Source organism: Arvicanthis niloticus, chromosome 12 (assembly GCF_011762505.2).
Source record: "Arvicanthis niloticus isolate mArvNil1 chromosome 12, mArvNil1.pat.X, whole genome shotgun sequence".
Classification (NCBI taxonomy): domain Eukaryota; kingdom Metazoa; phylum Chordata; class Mammalia; order Rodentia; family Muridae; genus Arvicanthis; species Arvicanthis niloticus.
Window position 1 is genome coordinate 29146313 of NC_047669.1, and position 23542 is coordinate 29169854.

Sequence of the window (23542 nt, forward strand, 5' to 3'; positions counted from 1 at the left end):
GTACTATGTCATTTCCTGTGTGAACTATTTTTTAATCCTCTTATAGATAGCAATGTAGTGAATATCATCTATTGAGTCACCATTTGTGCTCATCTCAAAACACTATGGTAAATATTGTCCTACTATTCTTTCTGACAACCCCCAAGAATAGCTATTACTTTCTTCTTCTCTCTACCTGGGAGAATTCTAAGGGTAAATGAGATTAACTTCTACAAGGCCCCCTCTCTAGTCATCACAGAGTTCACTTGAATCAGTGGGATAACTTTAAAAAAAGGTGTTTGATAAGTCTAACATGAGCATCATTATGGATAATGAAAGGAACCTTTCATTTTTATTCTGTAAGCAAAGCTGGTGGTTTTAACCAGTGTGCTGTTCTGTATAACAAGCAAATTTATCATCCATTATACCCATTGTCTCTTACAGAAATGATCAATACCTATTTCTTTATACTGTTCTAAACTCCAGAGTAACACTGAACCCCAACTTAAAGAGTAAATAAACCAATTATGTAGTATCATTTCTTCCCATAAATGGAGAATTCTGCAAAGTATAATCAATTAGAAATTCCCTGTCTGATTAGTTTCCAGAATACTGGGTGTCAGTAGAGATTAAAAAGCCCTCCTCTCCCAAGTTCTCCTATAAGGAAGACTGGTTGTTTCCTTAGCTTCAAAAGAATATTTCAAAATGTCCGGCTGGCTGCCCCAGCCAGTCTCTTTGGAAACCTCTTTGTCATCCTCATGGCACATTCCTCTGGCATGCATGACCTGCTGCAAGCTAAACCCTGTGGAATAAGGACGCTTTCATCCCTTTGTTTGGTGTGTTTCATTTTCAGAGTTTGGATGATCCTTTCGTCTGCTGCAGCAGCAGGCATTGTTAATTTCTGTAGGAGGCCTGGATGAACAAGAGTAGTCATCATAGAGAGACAGCCTCTCAGAACTGTCCCTTCGTGCCATGATGCTGTGTTAGATCACTTTCCCCTGCTGGATTAATGGCCAGAGAAAAGGGGAGCAAACAGTACCCCAAATACTCCAATTAAAAGTGCTTGACATCACTGATGTCCATCCTGTTGTTTTCTCAGCTTCCCAACCTGTACTTAATTTCTGGTAGAAAGCAAGAGTGTAAACATGATTATTTTATTATGATTCTTACTTATTTGTAAAAGCATCAACATTTTATAAATTTCTTTTTGGGAGAGTATAGTTGAATCCTTTATCGTTCTCTTGACTTTCTCCCTAATATCACCAAAGCCGCTATCAGGACAGTAGTATAGTACACTACTAAGCATCTAGATTTCATTCTGTTTGTAATGGGAATCCTGTACATTTTTGTTTCTTTAACTGTCTAGTGGGCCAAGTTCTCCTGCTTACATTGCTTTTGTTCTTGATTATAGAGAAATCTCTGTTCCTGCTCTGTTGGTGTTGCCACTGTAAGTAGGAGAGTAATTTAGTCTTTTTATTTTTGTGCTTTGTGCTTAAACTCAGGGACTCTCACATATGAGAAGCAATGTCCTATCAATGAGCAACCTAACATAGAGGCTTGTGAGTTTCATATTGCGATTTAAAAAATAACCTCTCCCAACTCTAAAGTTCTGTATGCAAAATATAAAGCGGGATTTCCAGTACTAATAATTTCTGTGCATATATGATGATTGATGGTTTGCACTGTTTGCACTTATATATTCCTAAACATGTATCTGTGAGGCAGAGACAACTGCTTTATTTGTCTCTTTCAGATATCTAATTCAAGGAGATAGAGTGACTTATTCTACATCAAATACGTTTTAATTGGCTGAACCTGAAATTTAAATTTAGATTTTCCACCTTATATAACATACGGATTTCACTGGGAGGTACAATGTTTCTCCCTTGAAATGTAATTTCATTAATTAATATTTAATGTGTATATGAATATATGCTTTCTTATCCATTATTGGATTAGATGTAGAATTTGTGATTTTAGTTTTTAATTGATGAAGTCTTCTAGAATTCCTAATGTAAAATAACAAGAAATGGGTTACCTTTATTTGTAGAACTTTTGATGTGACTATAGAAAAGCCATTTTCTTATATGTAAACATATTATTTCATAAATCACCTTTCCAATAATAGTATTTATAATAGCAGAGGGATAAGAATACAAGAAAATCCATTTGAGTCAATCATTATCCTTGGACAGCCGTATACTTTGAAAGCAAACTAGGTAACTGTGAAAGCTTGCTTGGAGTGTGGGTAGGATTGTTCTGTACTATCTGGAGAATGATCTCTGATAACCATACTTTAGATTTTGAATATCTGTATTAAGTATATTGTAAGCCAAAGTAAAAAGATAAGTAGAAAATGATAGATAGCAAAACTTCAGATTAGGCACTTAACACCCCCCCCCCCCCCCCACAGAGATGTACTGGAAGCCGAGGCAGCTAAGGAATGTTACTGATAAAATTCTTGGCAGAGGAGTGTCCTCTTGTGTGAAGCTTCCAACTAAAATAACAAAGAGCTACAGGTAAGAGATAATATCAAGTCTATTGCTCAGTTTCCAGCAGAAACAACCTGGTTAAATTGAGGTAGTCAGCCGACTTCCCTTCATTTTGTGTGTGAGTACCCTGTAGCTAGACTGGCAGCTTCTGTTTCTCACATGATGGACTCAACAGTAGTGGCATCTGTTTGAAGTGGCTTACCTTTTCACTGTTTTCAAGGACAGTGTTTTAACTTGGGCTTTTTTCTTGTCCTCCAGTCACAGGGCAGTCGGCCAGTGCCCAGACAAGAGGCTTTGGAGGGCACTTTGAGAAAAACGTGCTTGGGTCTGAAGGTGGTGGTATGGGGAATAATCCTGTTTTCATTTCTAAAATCTGCTTCTTAGTGAGTTCAACAAGGCAGTGGCAGTTTATCAGAGTAACTGTACATTACAAAGAGGTCTTGATTGATCCTTTATTTAACTTGCTTGTCAAGTTAGTACTGACTTTAAATAGATCCAAACTGGAAATCTCCATGCCCCATTATAAGTACAATTTAAGTAGGAAAAATAATTGAAAACTGTAGAAGACCCACCTTATCCTGTCTCTCATTTTTTTCAGGATCTATGAGAATAAGAAGTTTGATTTTTTTTTTTTTTATCAGAAAACTCTAAGCCTCAGATTGCATGTGAGATCTAAGTAAAAGAGCTCTCTATGTATTGTCCGGTTGAGAGTTATCAGTAACATCCAGGCTATTGGGAGTTTGTATTAGTTGTGGAGTGCTCACACAGCTCCTGCTCCCAGAGTCTAGACCTCTGCAGTGTGTTTTTCACTACTGAACATTAAGCTTTACATAATCTTCTCCACATTATAAACAGAGAACAGATAATGGGGCAGCCCCTAAGGAATGTATGGGTAATAGACAAAAAGACTTAGTGCCTAGCATAGCTGTGTTTGTGTTGAATACTGATTGTAAGATTGTAATGCAAGTAGTAGACATGTGCTCAATTCCCACATGCTTCTGCTGTTGCATGGATAGAGGTTTCATTAATTCATACATCTTTAGTAATTCTTGTTTTTGACTGAGTGGAGATTTGAGTTCTTTCTCACGTTACTTACGGTTACAGGTGCATACACTTTTATGTAATTTCACATCTTGTTTAGTTTCCATTGGCAAGGTGCTTATGCTTCAGGAACAGTAGCATTGCTGATAGTTTCTTTGTTGGTGTGAATATTATAGTGACAGTGGTATAGAATGGATGGAATCTTAAAATCAGGACCTCTGATAGTTTGTCTCTTAGAACACCAAAAGCTGTACCTGTAAAATCTCACAAACATGATCGCCCAAATCTGAGTTGAACACAGGACATCAACAAACATGCCAAACTACATGGGGGAAAGGCCCACAAGGCATCAACCATACACTAAGAACTATAGGAAAATGACTAAAGCTGGGAGTGGGAGAAGTGGCCCTTCGCAGGGAAGAGCACACTAATTGGTTGTCCAGTGCCAGATTGTCAGCCCTGAAAATATACATGTTATACATACATACATACATACATACATACATACACATGTGTATATGTATGTATGTATGCATACATGTACACGCATTATTATATGGCCTCAACAGGTTGTATTTAGAAATATATGTATATGCAAATACATATCACATGCAATAACAATTCATGAGAAAAGAAGCCATGAATTTGAAGGAGAGTAGGCAGACCTATAAGGAAGAGTTTAAAGGGAGGAAAAGGTTGAGAGAAATATTGTAATTCAAATACAATCTCAAAAATAACAATGAAAGAAATAATGACAGAATCAATCACTACAGTGAATTCTGGTGCATTCTGAAAAGTTAGGTTATGCAGATTTAAAAAAAAATTTTGGATGTGGCAGAGTTTTTACTCTGTAGTCCTGGCTGTCCTGGAACATCTCATGTAGACTGACCACACACAGATCTACCTGCCTCTGCTTTATGAGTGCTGGGATTAAGAGAATGTGCAACCCATGCCTGGCTTGGAATTTTTCTCTTGTATAAATTATGTGATGGTATTTAATAAACTTTGTGAATGTATTATTGCTTTGAAACACTAAGGAAATAAAAACTTGAACAATTGAAACAATTTAGGACCAGAAGGTGAGTCAGAGGGCTTGGTGGGAGGAAAGAGAGGGGGAAATGATGTAATTGCTATGTAACTTCAAAAAGAGAACTATTATTGTTAAAAATATTTAAATCTTAAATAATACTTTAGTTATCTTTAGTTATTTACACAGTTTTCCCCCCTGTGGGGATTTTTTTTGGTTGTTGTTATTTTTTGCTGGATTGGAGAGAAGTGTTCATGAGTGTAAAAGTCAGAAGACAGCTAATGAGAGTTAATTTTTTCCTTCACCAGGAAGGACTGCAGGATGGAACTTAGGTAATTAGGCTTGGGGTCAAACACTGGTACTCAGTCAGCCACCTTCAGGCCCTCAGCTTTAGAGTGTGAGTGCTGTGTAGTGGTGATTTGTACCCTTGGTATATTTCATATTGAAATTATAATCTCTAATGTGATGGTGTGATGGTACTGGACAAGGGTCCTTTGGATGAGGGGTGTAAGGTCATGAAATGGGACTCTTGTGGCAGACTAAGCACTCTTATGGAAGGATATACTTCTTTTGTGTCTATGTTCTCCTTTACTTGAGCACACAGCAAGGAGATGTTTGTATGCAAACCAGGAAGAGGCAGTAGGTACAACTCCACTATGCTGGTGTGTTGATCTCAGTCGTTCAGCTTGAGAACTCCAAGAAATAAATTGCTGTTTACTACCCATCCAGATAGAAGACTGAGTCAATGAGGCATATGTGAGTGGAGATTTTATATATATATATATATATATATATAAATATTTATAAATATATATAAACATATATAAATATATATGTATATATATGTATATGTATGTATATTTATCTGGAGCAATACATTTATATGCTGACATTGATGACTTTTTTTGCATTCTGTCGTTGAGAATATTATCATTTGTTAAAGATTCCTCTGATGCATGCTTTATGTGAAAAGTTATATACAGGAATCTAAGAATTGTTCCTACATTTTTCAGATGTTAGGCTGTGCTTGAAAAAAGATATTAACTTGTGAATGTCCAAGGTGAAATATAAAATGACAGAATCTTTAATCTTATTTGATAAATCAGTGCATGTATTAAATGAAGAACAGCTTCCTCACATTTTGATCAATATTTAAGTACTTAATGTGTTTTTACACAAAAACTCTCACATGCTTAGTTCATGGAATGCTTTTTAACTGTTCACTGGTTCATTCATCAATGGTTAATATAAGGCACTTTTGTTATAGCTTACAAAATGTGGAGTTATTCAATTCACTGCATGCAGTTAAGAATTTAGGTTATCCTTCAATAATCAGAAACATGCTTTGCCAAAAATCCAGTCTGAGTGTGCTCAAAATATCAAGTGCCTTTTGAAGATTTTAAATAAGAGCTCCACAATAAAAATTCAACAACAAACAAACAAAAAGCCCATAACAAGTTTGATAGACAAAAGTGTTTAGCAGACATCCTCCAGCCTTCTTGAGAATTTTTAGAAATTAAGAGAGGGAGAGGCAGAGAACAAGGTAGATAAAGAAGGAGTGGACGCCTTTCCTTTATTATTATTATTTTTTATCAAGGACATTTGGTATTGAGAGAAAAAAGTGAAGACGAGAAATGAAGAAAGGACAGGATTTGCCTCAAAGATTTATTTTGTAATTGATTGTAGCTTATAAAGGTTTTCATTGACGGAGAATGGGAGGGAGGATTGTAAGTTTCAATGCTGAAGCTTTGAAGAGTTGCCCTGTTGTTGCAGCTGCTTGGGCAGGCTCGCTCAAACATCAATGGTGCATTGTGGCTGTTCCTTCTGCTTCCCTGTTTCTGATGGACATTCTCCAGGCAGTGAAGGGCAAAAGGGCTGGCAATGCTACTAACCAGCATAATAGAAGCTGTTGGACTAGTTTTTAGTATGTGTATTAGCAGAACACTTGATGATCGATTATATAATATGGTCAGCCTACACTGGAGTTTAGAAAGCACTTTCTGGCAAATTAGTGCAAGCAAGATGTTTTATACTATCTTTTTGTTGTATTGAGTGTGTGTTATTTAGTGATTGCATAGTGGTCAACAGAAAAGAAAACCAATGTAGGTAGTATAAAGAAAAAAATTAGACTATAGTTAGAACCATTCAAATATATCCCTCATGAAATAAAAATTACAGTATTGACTTCTGCTGTTCATAGTCTCATTTAAAAGGATAGGCATATAGAACATAATAAATTATATTAAAAATTATTCCAGTGTTTTTGTTTCTTTTACTGAATTTTTGGTAGATTTTATTATTTGATTTGTCCTTTTATTAACATGAGCTTTCATATCAGATTTTAGGATCCACTGGCTACTTATTAGGTAGAGCAATTACCCAGGATTTTGACATGACCTAAGGAAGTGATAGAGAGAAGGCAGAAATTATATTGTTTATTTCTTTCTGTGATATTCTAAGAATGTAGACATATGAATAGGAAAGAATGGGTGGGGGTGTGTATTTTTACAAATTAAAGTAAAATCACACTGGCAATTCAACAAGTATTTTGATAACAATTTTTAAGAACTGTACATTTATTACTGTATGTGTTTTTAAAGCATTGCCTCTATATTCTTCCTTGATCTTTGATGACCCTGAGGAAGTTTTTCTCATCTTACAGGTAAGAAAACTGGCTTAGAAAAGCCAACAATTAGTTTTGAGTGTAGATGAAGTAATTAACTTTCTCATTTAGTCATTATCATATCTCAAAGAAGATGTTCCTGCCTTCCTTTTTTCCATGTTTCAGATGAACTGAAATACAGTCCTTTTCTGCTAGAGCACATGGGACCCGGTTCTGAAAACTGTTGCCTCAAAGCTCATTCTTTTTTTACTGAATGCTACGATTTTAAAATGAGGAAAATTGAAAAGTGTAATATAATCCATATAAACCAATGTATAAAAAAATTTAAAGATAATGAAGGATTCTATAACCTGCAGACTAAACTTCACCTCATATAATAGTCTATGCCGAGATAATGAATACATAATAGATACCATGTAGAAACCGAGATACATCATTATTTATCCAAGATCATTTTCTGATAAAGGTATTTATATTATTAGATGAGAGAATGTTGTAAATGTGTGCTATCTTCATGTAATGATATGCCCAATAATTACAGTATATTTAGATAGATTCATGTAGGTGGTTTTTAGATTTTGTGTTTTTAGTCACATATCTTATTAATGTCCCACCAAATACAAAGTAATACCCACTATGAGAAGTTCTTTTTATCATTTTTGAGATTAAAATGCAATCACAACATCTTTCCCTTTCCTCCCTGCAAAGCCTTCTAGGTATGCTTTCCTACTCTTTTTAGGCAACTGAGGAAAACTGGACATTGGAGAGGTAGAACACCCCAAGGATGAGCACACCATTTGGTTGTCCAGTACCAAATGATCAGTCTTCAAAATACATGTATAAGTAACATTATACTGATTGAAAAAGCTACTTATTGTTTAAGGAGTGTATGAGCACACATACACGTGAATAACAGTGAAAACATAGTGCATGCATTTGGAGAAGTTCTTTTAAAACAGAGTAGGACATCAGAGTTTTTCTCAATGACTATCAGTTGGTAAAGAAGCCAAGAAAAATATGACTACTTAGGTGGTAAGTATATTATTAGGCACAATCTCAGTGTGGTTTCACGGCATTCAAATATCCAAGCCTGTCTAAAGTCTTGGGATGGACTTGTAGATGTGAACTTTGTAAAAATACAAAATAAGTTATAGTCTTCCAATGTATACAACACAGTAAGCATTACTGTTCTGAAACAGAGGAATATGGCACAGTAAACACTGAGGTTTTTAAAGACTGGACTGGGACATGGAAACATACACAAGATCAAAGTAACATGCAAACCAGAAAAGCAAACATGAAATTCTATACTTCCATGTCTGGCATCTGAAACACTTAGTGCACAAAGTGAACTCCAAGTGATGTAGGTAGCCCTGCCTTATGGGCTTCCAGTTGTAGTATATATGTCCTCTTCCCATGGCTGGTTTCATTTGTTGCAACTTTTTTCTTCAGGTTTATGTTCCTGACATCTCTACCATTTGGGATTCCTATTACTGTTTAGATATCCACCTTCATACCTTCACAACTTTACACATTGCCCTCTCAGGGACTGCCAACACAGATATTAACCCTGATATACATTGTCTCCAAAACCTCTGAAATCTTGGCAGACATCTCGATGGCCCCATGGCCCTACAACTCTCTTATTGTGCATGTCTGAACAAGCAATATCACATTGATAGTACCAAGTTTTACCTTCAGTTTGAGAAGTAGCCAGACCCCTCTAAGACATAGCTGAAGAGATCACTGAATGGACATAATGAAGGGAAGGCTTCTTAGGCCTGTGCTGTTGAGGAACCTTTGTGAGACCTCAAAATGATCACCCCAAATTAGAAGGACTAATGGCAACAAGTACTAATGGCAATGCATCTAGATTTGTCCTAACAGAGCTTTAAAAGGAGACTCACAAGGACCAAACCAATCTGCAAATTATTATACAGAGTGCCCAAAAGTATCTTGACACTATCTAAAGTAATTCAACAGCAAATTCAGAACACAGCAGCAGAAAATTTATACTTAAAGTAATGACCACAAACTTAAATTTAAATGCATTAAAAGATGGAAAATAGGGCCTTTAAACAGAAGAAAATCAATTAAATTTGGCCTAGAAAAAATATAGTAGAGTTGGAATGGACACATTTTGTAACTGCTTTTATAAATGTACCAAAAGATTTAAAGGAAAACATGACTATAGTAAAGAGCATTGAATGGTATAAACTAGAACTAACAGGGATTTTTAGCTAAAAGTATAATTGACATAAAATGCATTTCTAGTGTACTAATAGGACATTGGATGCTGTAGAAAAGAGTAGTGAGTGTGAAGATGTAGCAACAGAACTGTCCTTTCTCAAGCACTCTGTAAAAAAAAAAATGAGATTTGAATAAAACCTGCAAGGACATTAAAGCCTCAGAGATCTATAGGATACCATGAAGCAGTTTATAGCACCCAAAAATGGATGCGGAAGAAAAGATGGAAAACTACTTGAACAATTAATGACTCTAACTGTATTTGTAGAGGTACAGGATCTTATCCATGATGAGTATAAATGCAGTGGAATTCACATAAAGTCAGGTTATATCAAAAGTGCTGAAAAGAACCAAGAGAAAACGTCCTAGTGGTGTGGAAGCAGAGGTCTACAATCCAAGCTCTGAGCAGGTGGAGAGAAGGAGAATAGATAGATCCCTGGAGCTTGCTAGTGAGTCTGTCTAGCTGAATCAGTGAGTGCCAGGAAAGGAGAGACATATCGTGTTTCAAAAACTAGGTGGAGGAGATTGAGAAATGGTTAAGAGCGATTGCTGGTCTTGCAGAGGACCGGAATTTTGTTCTCAGCTTCCACACGGCACACAACTATCTCTAACTTTATTTCCACAGTATCCAACATCCTCTTCTGACCTCTGAGGGCACCAGGCACACAGGGTGATACCCATATATATGCTTGTGATTATTCATACACTGAAAATGAAATCTTTGAAGAAAAATGAAGTGGAGAGCAAATGAGGAAGCTATGTGATAGTCCTGTGGTGTGTCTCTCACCTGTGTACAAACATGAACACATCATACACATAGAGGAACCGAGGAGGTGAGAGGCATATAGATAATGAATATATGACATAATTACATGGAAAAATTATTAACAAAAACATTTTATGAGAATCAACACAAACGAGAAGAAATTACAATGGTGTCCTCAAAGCGTTCAAAGAAAAAGCCAAGCTATAATTTTACAAAATTTTTCTCTGAAGACAAAATTACTCATAGATGTGTCCTAAAAGAATTGTTAAAAAAAAAAAAAAAACTATAGTAGGAATAAAAAAAATTACAGCAGATGAAATGGAACATTTTGATTTATAATAAGAGAAATATATTTAATATATTTTCCTCTGAAACTTTACCTAAGATACAATAAAAAGTTGGCAACAATACCCCTCCACACACACATACACACACGCATACACATACACACTCACCCAAAGTGTATTATGTTTGGTATGAATTATATAATGACAGGAATAGAGATAGGTGAATATTTTGTTTTTCTAGTACCTATAAATTCATATGAATAAATTGTTGATTATATATGGGCATGTAAACTGCTACAAATGCAACCTGATTGTGGTATTTAAATTTTTTTAGAGGATATTCTAGGAGGTTTTTGCTTGTTTATTTTAGGATTTGTATACATCACAGTGTCAAACCAGACAAATTTTGGATTTCTGATTAATTGTTGTTTGATGATAATAAGCAATCTTAAGTATCCTTCCTCTTTTGAGAAATAATTAGTACATATTATTATATGTACTATTCATTCAAACTTATAAACTTTTAGAGTAAAATAAAACAGTAGAACATTGTACTCTTAACAGATTACTTGACATAATAAAGGTTTGTCTTTGGATATAAATGGCTAAATGCAGACATCTGAGGTGATTCACATAATCTCTCTGAACCTAAGTCCTTGCTTACAGTATCAGGAAACTGTTTTTAGAAGTTCCTAAGCACACTAAGATTTTGGCTTTTGAGCTTGAGTAAAAATGTTTTAGGAATAATTTTACTCCATGGTTAATGGATATTTCAGCCCTTCCTTTGAAGACAAATGAGAAAGAACTACTGTGTCCAAAGCTGACATTGCGCCCTGTTGGTCACTGGGAGCAGACCACAGTGCTTGTGGTGCTTCACATTGAGAGAGACTGTCCTTCACAGCTACTTTCCCAAGCTGCTTTCTTCAAGCTGACTCAAGATTGTTTTGTGCTGGGTATTTGAAAAATGCTGTGTATACTTATTCACCTGTTGAAATTTTGAATATTTGTTTACTAACAAGTTATTAAATAACAAGAAGCAATAGGTATTCTGCCTACAGAATAAAGAGCTTATTTAAATAATATACTATGAAAGCCCAATTTAATACCGTTGCGATCAGTGACCGCTTATAGGAAATAAATTGCTGTGCAGAATTAAACAAACTAACTTTAAATTGAACGAAATAAAACTTCAACCTAACCAATACCCAAACATTCTTGTGGCTTGTTTTAATTCTTTCCCCCACAATATTGTGAATATTATCACATTTTATCTCACAGACATTTGACTAAGAATTTAAAAATAATGAATTGGTTTACCAGAGCATTGAGATAGCAAAGAGAAAATTTAGCTCAGCTTTCAGTATAAAAATTTTAATCTATAGAATAAATAATGAATTGTAGGTGAAAATGTAGATATATAACAGATAAGTTAATAGAAGTGTATGTAATTGACACAAACTTAACTTTATGTATTTACAATGATTAAAAGTGAAATGTAAACCTAATTATTTGGGCATGCTTTCTTTATTCCACAAAAGAAAAGAGCCTGTCCTGGAAAGCAATGATGTATACCACTTTCAGCCTTGTTTACCTTTTACGGTTTAAGTGTTTTTGCCGTTCTGAGTGAGTCTAATATTTGATAATAATTTAAAGAAATTTAACTTGTAGCCTCAAATTAGTTGAACTGCTTTCTATGATATATAAATGAAATTAAGATGAAGCCAAATGAATGGGCAAATACCTATTAATAATGATGAACAAATAGAATATTTGTATTAGATGAGTAGAGAGGAGATACCTAGTTTACAGTGTGTTCACATCTGTTGAAGAGATAGAAAGGTAATGTAGAACAGTGTTCACTGTTTGAATTTCAAGGGAGAACGACATGGGATTTGTCCCATGCTTACCTCTCTGTCTACACTGGCAATATTTAGTTCAGTGGGAACATTATTGAAAAGGAATTAAGGTGGCTAGCCAAAATATGAGAATTATAGGTTGAATTTTCAGAATTCAGATTACCTTTGATTGTGAATTTGACTGTAGAGAAAAAAATTGAATAAGTCAAGGGATTTCTTGACTAGAGATTTTTAAAAAAATAATTGAATGTGAATTAATGAATTGCAGTCTTTTTTTCTCCTTTTGTTTCTGAGACAGGGTTTCTCTGTATAGCCCTGGCTGTCCTGAAACTTGCTTTGTAGACCAGGCTGGCCTCAAACCAAGAGATCCACCTACTTCTGCCTCCTTTACCATAGGATTAAAGATGCGTACACTCAGATTGAACTACAGTTTTTATTTATAGCACTGAAGTCCCAAAATGTTTATAGTGTCATTTGCTGGAATTCTGAATAATTTAGTCTTTGGAAATGTTTGCTCTTTAGTTTTTTAAATGTTCTCTTAAAAATTCTAGCTGTATGTAAAAACGTTAGTATACTTCAAACTTATACTAAAGTGCCAAGTAATATAAATTCATGAGTTTTCTTCTTTTTTTTATTACTTTTATTTTTATACAGTCCATTCATTACCCCCTACCAGTACGCCTTCCCACAGTTTCTCATCCCATTTCTCCTCCCCCCTGTGTCCAAGATGATATCCCCTTTACCCTCACCAGGTCTCCCCACTCCCTAGGGTTTCAAATCTCTCAAGTGTTAGGTGCTTCTTCTCTCATTGAGGCCAGACCAGGCAGTCCTCTGCTGTCTATGTGTCAGGGGCCTTGGGCTAGCTCCTGTACGCTGCTTGGTTGGCAACTCAGTGTCGGAGAGATCTCAGGGTTTCAGGTTAGTTGAGACTGCTGGTCTTCCTATGGGGTTGTCCTCCTCTTCAGCTTCTTCCAACCTTTCCCCAATTCAACCAGGGGATCCACAACTTTATTCCATTGGTTGGATGTAAATACCTCCTTCTGTCTCAGTCAGCTGCTTGTTGTGTCTCTTAGAGGACAGCCATGCTAGGCTCCTGTCTGTAAGCACATCATAGCATCAGTAAACTCTGATAAGAGTTTTTCACCAAAGGACAAGTTGAGTATTTTTAACTCAAGCACCGGTGTATGTGTATATGTGTATGTATATGTATGCATGCAATACTAAAAAGTACAAATATATAAATATATAATATATAAATTATATAATATAAAAAGAAAAGCATCCTTCTGTTCTTTGTTTTTTAAATTCATTCCTCTGTATTAGGTTTCACTGTTGCATTTTCAAGGTAAGTGTGTTTTTGTTGCCTCTCCCCCATCTCGCTGAGCTTCCCTTGCACCTTTGCACTGGCTCCCCTCTCCTCTACTTTCATGTTTAGTGTGCCCTATTGTCCCCCCTTCCTCTGCTTCTGCTTTTCACCTTCATGGTCTTCCCTAAAGGTCTGTTCCTGCACTCATTCCCACTCATATTCATACATACCAAGTTATAAGCTAGCATCCACAGCTGAGACAGCATGAGACTGTGGTCCTCATCAGTCTCAGTTCCCTAGATTACTGTGAGACTTCTCAGGCTATTCACTCTCCCACAGATTTTATTTTCTCTGGAGCTGAAGAAAATTCCCTTGTGTGTATGTACCACATCTTTATTGTCCATTCATTTATTGATGGACACCTAGTTTGGTTGATTTCCTTCCTGTAGGACAGAATAAAAATAGACATGGACTGCACATGTCTGTGTAAAAACCATCCATTTATTGTTACTTTTTTCTTTAAGTGATACTGAACCATTGTTCATATGTTAGTATGTGCATATCAGCTGACATATGGTCATAACACTAAGCAGACATAGAACCCATACATAATTTTTTTGTTGTTGAAAGTTTCCTTTGTTTATATAACAGCTATCCTGGATTTATGGGAAGATATATGTTTGTAAGATGGCATGTGTCAGCTTTTTTATTGTAGGCATTAGGAAAAAGTCAAAGAAAAATTGAATAATCTGTGAAATGGAGAGAACCAGTTATAGGTAATACCTAATTTCAAGGAAACTTAATTTCTCAGATATCTTTAAAGATAAATCTGTTTTAGAGAATAGCATTTGATAATGCAATGTTAGTTTTGGTTTCTAAGATGAGGTGAAGACAGCTTAAGTCCTTCATAGACTTATTTAATCATAGATTTATTAAATTTCATATATGTATCCAGGATGGCAACTGTATGGAGATTTTGCTACAATGGATGACAATGTAATTATTTAACTTACTATTTTATAATATATATGTACTTAATTTTTTTATTTTTGAAAGTTTCATTTTCTTTTCTTTTTATTGAAAATAGATTCTTTTTCTCCTACACTATCTCTTGTTTACAGTTTACTCTCCCTGTACTCCTCAAAGTTCCTCCTTACCTCATCTCCCATCCAGATCCACTTATGAGAGACTTATTGTCTCTCATAAGAAAACAGGCTTCAGGGGATAATAATAAAACAAAACAAAAACAAACACATCCAGGTTGAAAAAGACAAACAGAAGGAAAAGAGTCCAAGCAGAGACCAACTCATTTGCATACCCAGGGAACCTATGAAAACACTAAACTTGAAACCATTACACACTCTGTCTCTATCTCCATCTTCCTCTCTCTCTCTCTCTCTCTCTCTCTCTCTCTCTCTCTCTCTCTCTCTCTCTCACACACACACACACACACACACACACACACACACACACACACACACAGAGGACCTGATGCAGACCCATACTGGCTCTATGAGTGCTGCTTTAGTCTCTGGGAGTTCATATGAGCTTTGATCATGTGAACTTAGGGAGGGCCTTGTTTTCTTGGTGTCCCCTGTCCCATCTGGCTCTTATGCTCTTTCTGCCTTGTCTTCCATGCAGTTGCCTATGCCCTGAGGGGAGGATTTGATAGAGACATCTCATTTATGGCACAATGTTTCAAGGTTTCTCACTCTGCATAATTGGTTTGAAATCCATCACCAAAATGTCACAAGATACAATCCCATTTACTGACAATAGAGGGTTGTTTTAAGCACTTGTTTCTTTAGGTTATATTTATGATCTTGATTTCTTGTTTTAATGTGACCTTTGAAAGACTTGCTTACCTTTGTGTCTAACCCCCAAATCTGTGAATAAAATGGTCAGAAAAGAAAGCTAAACGTCCACCTCCATTTTTAACTTCTAGCAGGATAACCTCTAATACTGTTAAAGACTAATATTGCTAAATGTCATTTCAAACTGATACATTTTTGCTTGTTATTTATTGGGACTGTGTGTCCAATTGTTTTAGACCACTTTTCTGTTAAATAGTTTTGAGTAGTTTGCTGTCTATTTTGGTATAATCTATGTTTAGTTAATATCTGCTAATTTTTAGAATTTAGAAGTCGAAGACCAACAATTATATACTCAGAATTTTCATTGAATGTATGGTAGAGAACGGATAGGTCACCAGACATTGCAGTATTCGACAGTAATTGCTATCAAAGCCATCTGGTCTCTATACTTCACAGCTAGCTGGCTTTTGTAACCAGACATTTCTACAAATGTGGCTCAAAAATCATACATTTTCTATAGCATTATGAAATTATTGAAATTTGTTTGGTAACTTGATTGATATAACTTTGTTGATAGTAAGATTATGCTGTAATATCTAAGTGTTCAACATTCCTACATGGTGATGCTTAAGAAAATATGCCACTTTTAGGGTTATCCAGAGGAAGAAATGTTAAAGAGATTATGGGAATAGACACCTTGTCTAAAAGCATAAAGAGTTTTACAAAGTCATAAGAGAATGGGTTCTCAGATGATTGATTAAGGCCAGTGTAAGCCTCATGACAGTTCACTATGACTGGTGAACATATGTGCTTTAGACCTGTGAAAAATAAAGTTGTAGGGGTATGCTAGGACACACATGGATTAGTGTAAATCCTTTGTAAGATTGAAATCTTTCATAAATATTCTTTGTACATCATATAAAAATCACTGTTTTAAGACAAATGTTAAAGAAATGCTCATTTTAAATGTAAATAAAAATTCAAAAATAGTCACATCTTTATAAACAAGGACAAATTATTAGTTTCTTTTCCCGTTTCTGTGAAGAACTACAGATGGATGACCTTTTGAAGTAGTCCTTACATAAACTTTGTGAGAATTGCAATTGTGAATTTGATTCATTTTGTGAAGCTTACGGTTGCTTTGAAATGTACACAGTAATAATCACCTCAACATTTGTTTTAATTCTGCCAAGATTATTTATCTTACCTGAAATGACAGACACCTCTGTTGGCATATTATTATGAGTAGCATTATAATTTATCAATATAAATTATATGAACCCAAGATTCTGACTTTAGTGAAAGTTTTAACCCCTTATAAATAGGCAAATATTACACTCTCAAAACAGGATGCTGCAAAGGCTTTTGTAGGACCTTTTCCACTTAGCATAAACCATCTCAAGACGCAGAGGTAATAATTGGATGTCTCTCTGTGTTTCTCTCTCTGTATATATATATAGTAGTACATATATATATATATATATATATATATATGAATATTCACAAACATATATCTACATCTTTGTGTCTGTTACTCCAAGAGAAACCAGAATTATCATTTTATATAGAAGGTTGTGTTAACTCTTTGCGATTACTAGTTTGGTTTGTTGCCACATCAAGATGATAATATCTGTGGGATCAAGGAATTGACACAATTTTAGCTCACAGTATAAAGAACATATCTTAACATAAAATTCCACCATACATAGAGTTAGTTTACTAGAACGAAACTTATTCTGCATTTAAATTATGAGACTGATATTTGTGTTGAGTAAATTTTAACAACATTGGGACAAAGCTTCAGATTATTTGTTTCTATGTATTTCCTTCAAATTTATGGAGATTTTGACTACAACCAAACTCAAATTTTAATAATTATAGAAATATCATGCCCTGTGCTTTTTTTAAAAAGAACATTTTAAAAGTTAGTTTTGCAGCACGAATAGAGAAAGAAATTTCAGTAGAACCAGAGAGGAGCTTCTCTGTACACTGGTCCATCATGTAAGCCTTTCGAAGACCCATAGCAGAGGCAGATTACCCAGTGTTAGAAAACAGAACATCCTTCATATGCCATTTGTTGTTTAATAAGTATTTCAGAATTATATAAATGTAGCCCTAGAAAAATAAACTGAAAAGCTGATATAGCAGAAAGAACCTTGGTTACATACATGTAAACTTCATTTTTCTTAATTCTACCTTCAGTTTTCTTTAGGCTTTTTACTTTATTTTATTTTATTTGTATGCTTAATAAAAGAGAAATAAAAGATGTTTAGGAAGATGATGGGGAGAGGAGGCTACTAGAGGGTGGAAGAGTGCTGGATGTGCCTGAGGATAAAGGAGAAGGAAAGAGAAACAGCAAAACAAACTCAATTCAAAAATTCCCTGGGGAAAACTAATGCTTTGTCTGAATAAAAAGCAAAGAAAGTTGCAGTATTAGGATGCTCACAGTGTGCACGGCTATTACCAGGTAGAGATTTATGTAAGCATTTTCATTCTACAGTGCCACCTACATATTTGAATTTTCTGTAATATAGTGAATATTTGAGAAGAAAACATTCTGAAATTATGTCTTCTGTGTTAACACCACTTTGCTTGTTCAAATTGGTTCTTCAAAGATCCTTTTCAGATAGAAGCCACGGAGCTCCTTGCTGTAGGACCAGACTCAGTATCTCAGCTTCTTTACCCAGGAGATATATTGATTTGACCATGGGTGATACTGTCCTAATAATGTTTCACAGTGAAGTATTTGGAATGAGCATTGTTTTTATGCACATATGAAGGGAGTTGTTCATTGTGTAACCAAATTGTCTTGATTGCCAATGCAGTTTGTTTTGTAGTAAAGATCTGTATTGTATTATCTGTCCCGACACTTGTGGGTTCTGTCCTTTATAACAGTGTTTCACTAATTGGTGCCTCTGGTCTTGTCAACTCTGGATACTTGACCTTTGTAGTTTTATAGAAGAAAAGACAACAAAGTAATTTTTTCATTCTGTCAGTATTTAAGTAAAAATTATATTTTCATAAGATTTCAGTGTTGAAATTCACACATAAAGGATTTATCTTAAGTAACAATGAGCTAACAGCACATAATATGCATGTCTTGGTTAATATGCTTGTATATAACTTACAGATTATATATGTTGCTAAACTTGTCATTGTTCATTGTTACTTTTTTGTTATATACTTATTCACAAAATCCATCAAGAGGAAAATTATATTCATTTAAATATAAAAATATTGGTGAAATCTTTAAATACCAAAGTATTATCAATATAAACAGTGCACACTATTGTGGAGCCATAGTGCACACTTAGTACTGTCCCAGAGGAAGTGAGTTACAGGTGTGAGGATTTTATGCACTGTTTGGGAAGTGCACACAGGAAGACCAGTGATGAATACCAGAAATCCTATCCCACTTTGTTCTTACTGTGTTGTTTTTCCTCAAACCTTGTCAAATAATCAAAGGAAGCTATTGAAGCTCTTCTGGTCATTTTTTAATGCTTTCTAGTATGAAATATATGACTTTTGTTGCCAAAGGTGAAAGATCAAATCTACAAAGGCTTTCTTCAGAGTTTCTCTTTAGAGCAAAGTAATGCTTTAGGATTGCTTTGAGACTAGGAACCAGGCTCACTGTTACCACAGATAAGCTTAGAGAGAAAGCAAAAGAAACGACTGGGACAGTTTCTTTATCATACCTTCTTAGGTATCACCTGATGTATATGTGCATTACAATTACCTTTAAGTTGGAGATGCTTAGTTTGCTCTTGGCATTTGTGCTGTGAATGTCTGAGTCAGGAGTGCTTGATGACTTTTGTTACATTTGGTACTAAAACTCCAAATCAACAGTAAATATTTGTGTTGAGCTATGATGTTGGCAGGGAAGTTTAATAACATTATAGAAATCTATCCATGATAATAACAAGGGGAGGAAGGGTCATATACTACCTAAAACAATTTTATTGAAATGACATTTGCAAGTATGAATGAATGATGAAACAATGTTTTTGTATAAAACTTACAATTATTATAAATTCATTTCTTTTAATTTCAGTGTGTGTATGTGTGTGTGGGTGTGTGGATGTGTAAAGAAGCCTTTGATTTTAGTATGATCATCATGATTTAGTTGAAAATAGCACATTTTCAGAATAGAATACGAAATTCGTGTGGAAAGAGTTTATTGAATTGTTTTTAATTTTGATATATTTATTCATTTGGGGGTAAGGAACTGACATTATACCATTAATCACATTTTAGAATATATTTTGGTGTATAAATGAAGAATTATTTTTGTTATCATGATTTTATAGCTCTGAATCTTACCAAAGGGTAGACTGAAAACCTTCAGGATTTTAGGTTTGATTGTGGCATAGTTATTGTCTTACTGTCTGCCACATATTGAAGGCAAATCTCTGATGATTCAGTTTTCCACAGCTCTAGTCAGGGTTTAGACAATTGGAAATGTATGACAGAGCCTCTTTAAGTTACAACTGATTTAAAATATCTTTAATTATAAATCATGATGTTTTGACTAAATGACAATGCACTGAGAAAACTGTCGGACTGGCCTGGGAACCACTATGCCCTTTAATGTTGGCAGTCCACATGTTTGTCAACTTTCAAATGGTGCAGTAGACACTATGAGTTTGAATCAAAGAAAGTCTGAAAGAGAGCAAAGTAAGTGATTTGATTCTGAGTTAGAATTTAGGAAAGGATTGTAAAAATTGTATAGAAATCTCCTATTCTTGTTTTCCCCTTGTGTTTGGAAAGTGAAGCTGAATATTGCATTCAATGTTCTTCTGTTAGATTTTCCTTTCTTATGACACACATTTTTTTGAGAATCTTAAGGAACCTTGAAATGAATTATGTTTTAGTTACGTACCACTTGAATTTCTTTGAAGTAAATATAAGATCAGTCTACAAAGCAACAGTAACAATTTATAAATTTCTGTGCAAAAATTAGCTTTAAACTTTTAAATTTATATAACTTAACTTTTTATTTATTTAATTGAAATGTGAAGAATTACATAGTTTTACCGATCATCAACATGATATGTATCTAGTGTAGAAAATTCAGCCCATGATTAAAAATATAGAACTAGAATATAAAAAATCACCCTTCTTTCCCAGTGTTTTATGTATTTGATACAAAGTGTGTATTTATGTGTGTGTATTGCACACACATAGATAAGACCATGTGATACTTGTAGTTATTGGAGTGAGGTGGAAATTAGTAAGAATGTTGACCAAGTAACTTAATGCAATGGTCTTGTTTTTGCCTTGAGAGGGCTTCATCCAAGTATTTATCTGTAAGAGAAAGCCATGGGAATGAGTCTGCATATAACGACATTAACATGTTAACATATTTTACCTTTGAGAAATGTTAATGTACTGTTTTTACTGACTTTTTCTTTGCCCATAGCAGATTGTATCAAGTTAGTGTCATAAGCATTTGGGACATTCAGGTATAAGTTTAAGAAACTTCAAGTTTTTAAGACTCTGTGGAATAGAGAATCCAAAAGAGAAGTTATAATGACTCTTGTATTGTTATTAAATGTGACCAGTTATTCAGACTCAATCATGGACTGGTCTAGAAATCAATCCAATATTGGAAATAACAGTCTTCATTTGGAAGGCTGGTTCTGGACATTTTCAGAGACATTTGGAAGTTAGCTGTGGTTCTCTATGATGATATGTTAGCAAGAGATAAAGTTGGGACAGAATCTGGATTTCAAACAAGTGTTAGTACATGTGTTAAGGGTGTTTTAATTGTCAAGTTAAAATTACTTTTGTTTCTTCTACAGTACTTAATGTAAGTTGCATTGATTTTACACTTTCTAATTGTGTTAGTGTGTTGAAACCTGGCATGTGTGTTGTGGAGATCTATCAACCAGCTTTTGTTTTATTGTCCCTGAGTATTACAGAACATTGTTATTCTGAAAAAAGCTTGCAAGTACTGGAAGTAGTGAGTCAGGCTTTAAGCAGAAGCTAGAGGGCAGTGGGCTTGATTATTGCTGGTATAAGAGCTTTAATTACATTAATTGCTAGCACCACTGCCTCTGCAATTGCTTTGACACAAGAGGTTAAGACAGGTACTTTGTTAATCATTTAGCAAAAAATGTTACTAATGTGTTGAGTATGCAAGAGGATTTAGATAGGCATTTGGAACAATGAATGGATTGATGTTCTTTATCCTATTAAAATTATTGGAAGGAGGTTCAGAGTTTGCTAGTAAGGAGCCACCTTGAGTGTCATGTCAAATACCATTGGATTTGTATTACTTGTAAAATTTACAATGAGAGTCATTATAATTAGGAAAAAGTTTAAAGATACTTGCAGCGTATTTGGCATAATTCTAACACCTCTCTGGATGTTTTAACTTTGCATAGTGAGCTTATTTTGATAAAATGATAGTTTCTGAAATAATTAAGGCTAAGTAATTAACATACTTATACATCTCATACTTTTTATTTGTGTGTGTATATGTTAGGAAGACATTTGGAACCTGATTTTAGACATTTTATGCATACAATGTATTACGTTGACATTAGTCTCTATGTTGTAAAACAGATGACCATGGCTTGTTCTTGTTCAAACAGAAATTCAGTGTTTAACTCACAGGTGTACATTTCCAGTCCCATGTCAGCCTTGGCTCTTACAGTCACCATTCAAAACGGACTTTGAAAAGCTGTGCCTGTCATATAGCATCTCGTTAAATTTAGGAAATAAGCATTTTAATATTTCATTAATAAAAGTTATGATGGGATGCCGACTGTGATGTGAGATAAAATCAGAAAAACTTTCATAGCCAATATTAAATATTTCACTTCTGAGCCTCATAATGTAAACCTGCTTTTAGAGTGGCCTAGCTCAGTCTCTCCTTTTTATATAAGCACCACTGGTTTCTTGTGCTCACTGATAATTTATTTTGGGTGAAATATCATCTATGACCAGGCTTAATATTAAGATGTTAATATGTACTTCTTCTATCTAATAGTCTGAACTCATTATCTTAGTGTATTTCTTACATTTCCCCATGAATGTAGTTTTAAGCTTTCAGATATTTGGAAACATTTTCTAGTTTTTTACCTAAAACTGTAATTAGTCAACTTGTAGACCTCTCTGTTTCTCTGCCATTTTTTTGTGTGTTATAATCCTGGTCTTGCACTAGGCAGTCCCTTATTTCTTTTTCTTAGAAAAGTATATAATATTTCTGGGTCATTCTGTATCACCATATTGATCATGTCATCTGCAGCTGCAGATTTGAGTGAAACTCATCTCCTTCATCTAGATAACTGTTATTCTGAGTGTGCAGTTCAAGATTAATCTGCCTTTTCAGTTCCTTATCACACAGTTGATTTATACTGACCTCTGGAGATGTTGTCTCTTTCTGTCCCAGGATAAAGTAACAGGTCACTGAGATAGTATCTGGTAATTGTGTCAGAAGAGTGACTAGTGGTGTCTAGTAAGGAAGAGAGGAACATTTTAAATTAAAAGGTTGGGAGATTGTTAAATTATATATAAACAATACATTTGTTAAAAGATGCTGAATATATAATAAAATGTTTTAAGCATTTTGATACTGCCTTTCATATCGTACACATATTATTCAAGTGTTGTATACTCAAGTGTCGGAACTACAGTGTAATCTATATTAGAAGCTAGGTGATGAGAGAGAGAAAGAGAGAGAAAGAGGGGGGGCATGGAGGCAGGTGTTCACATGTCTTCACCAGTCAAAGATAGTTTATATATCTAGGTTGGGTATTGGGTTACACTTCTGATTGAGCATTACCAAACTTATAAAGCCCTTGATTAACATTTTAAAAAAATGTATAAAAGCAAAAAGAAAAAGGGGGCACGGGATAGGGGTTTTCTAGGGAAGAAAAATGGGGAAAGGGGATGGCATCTGAAATGTAAATAAAATATAAAAAAATAAATAAAAAAGAATATACTAGTTGTTTGAGTGTCTCATATATGTTTTGATCATATTCACATCCTACCCCAGCTGTTCCCAGATCCACCCTGCTTCCCTATCAACTCAACTGCATGTCCGTTATTTCAGTTTTAAAATCCTATCAAGACCAATATGTACTTCTCGAATCTTCTT

At 34.7% G+C, this 23542-nt stretch overlaps 1 protein-coding gene across 23 annotated transcripts in view; it reads left to right on the plus strand.

Annotated features, from left to right (window-relative positions):
- The window catches only part of Zbtb20 (zinc finger and BTB domain containing 20), a 716739-nt gene that overhangs the window by 58069 nt on the left and 635128 nt on the right, over positions 1-23542 (plus strand). Inside the window, exons 2-3 of one of the 23 annotated variants that reach the window (XM_076942929.1) lie at positions 1391-1426; positions 2393-2498. The exons of the other annotated variants lie outside the window; for them this stretch is intronic. The gene's annotated coding sequence lies outside the window, so the exon portion shown is untranslated. The remainder of the gene's footprint in view (positions 1-1390; positions 1427-2392; positions 2499-23542) is intronic. 23 annotated transcript variants of the gene reach the window in all.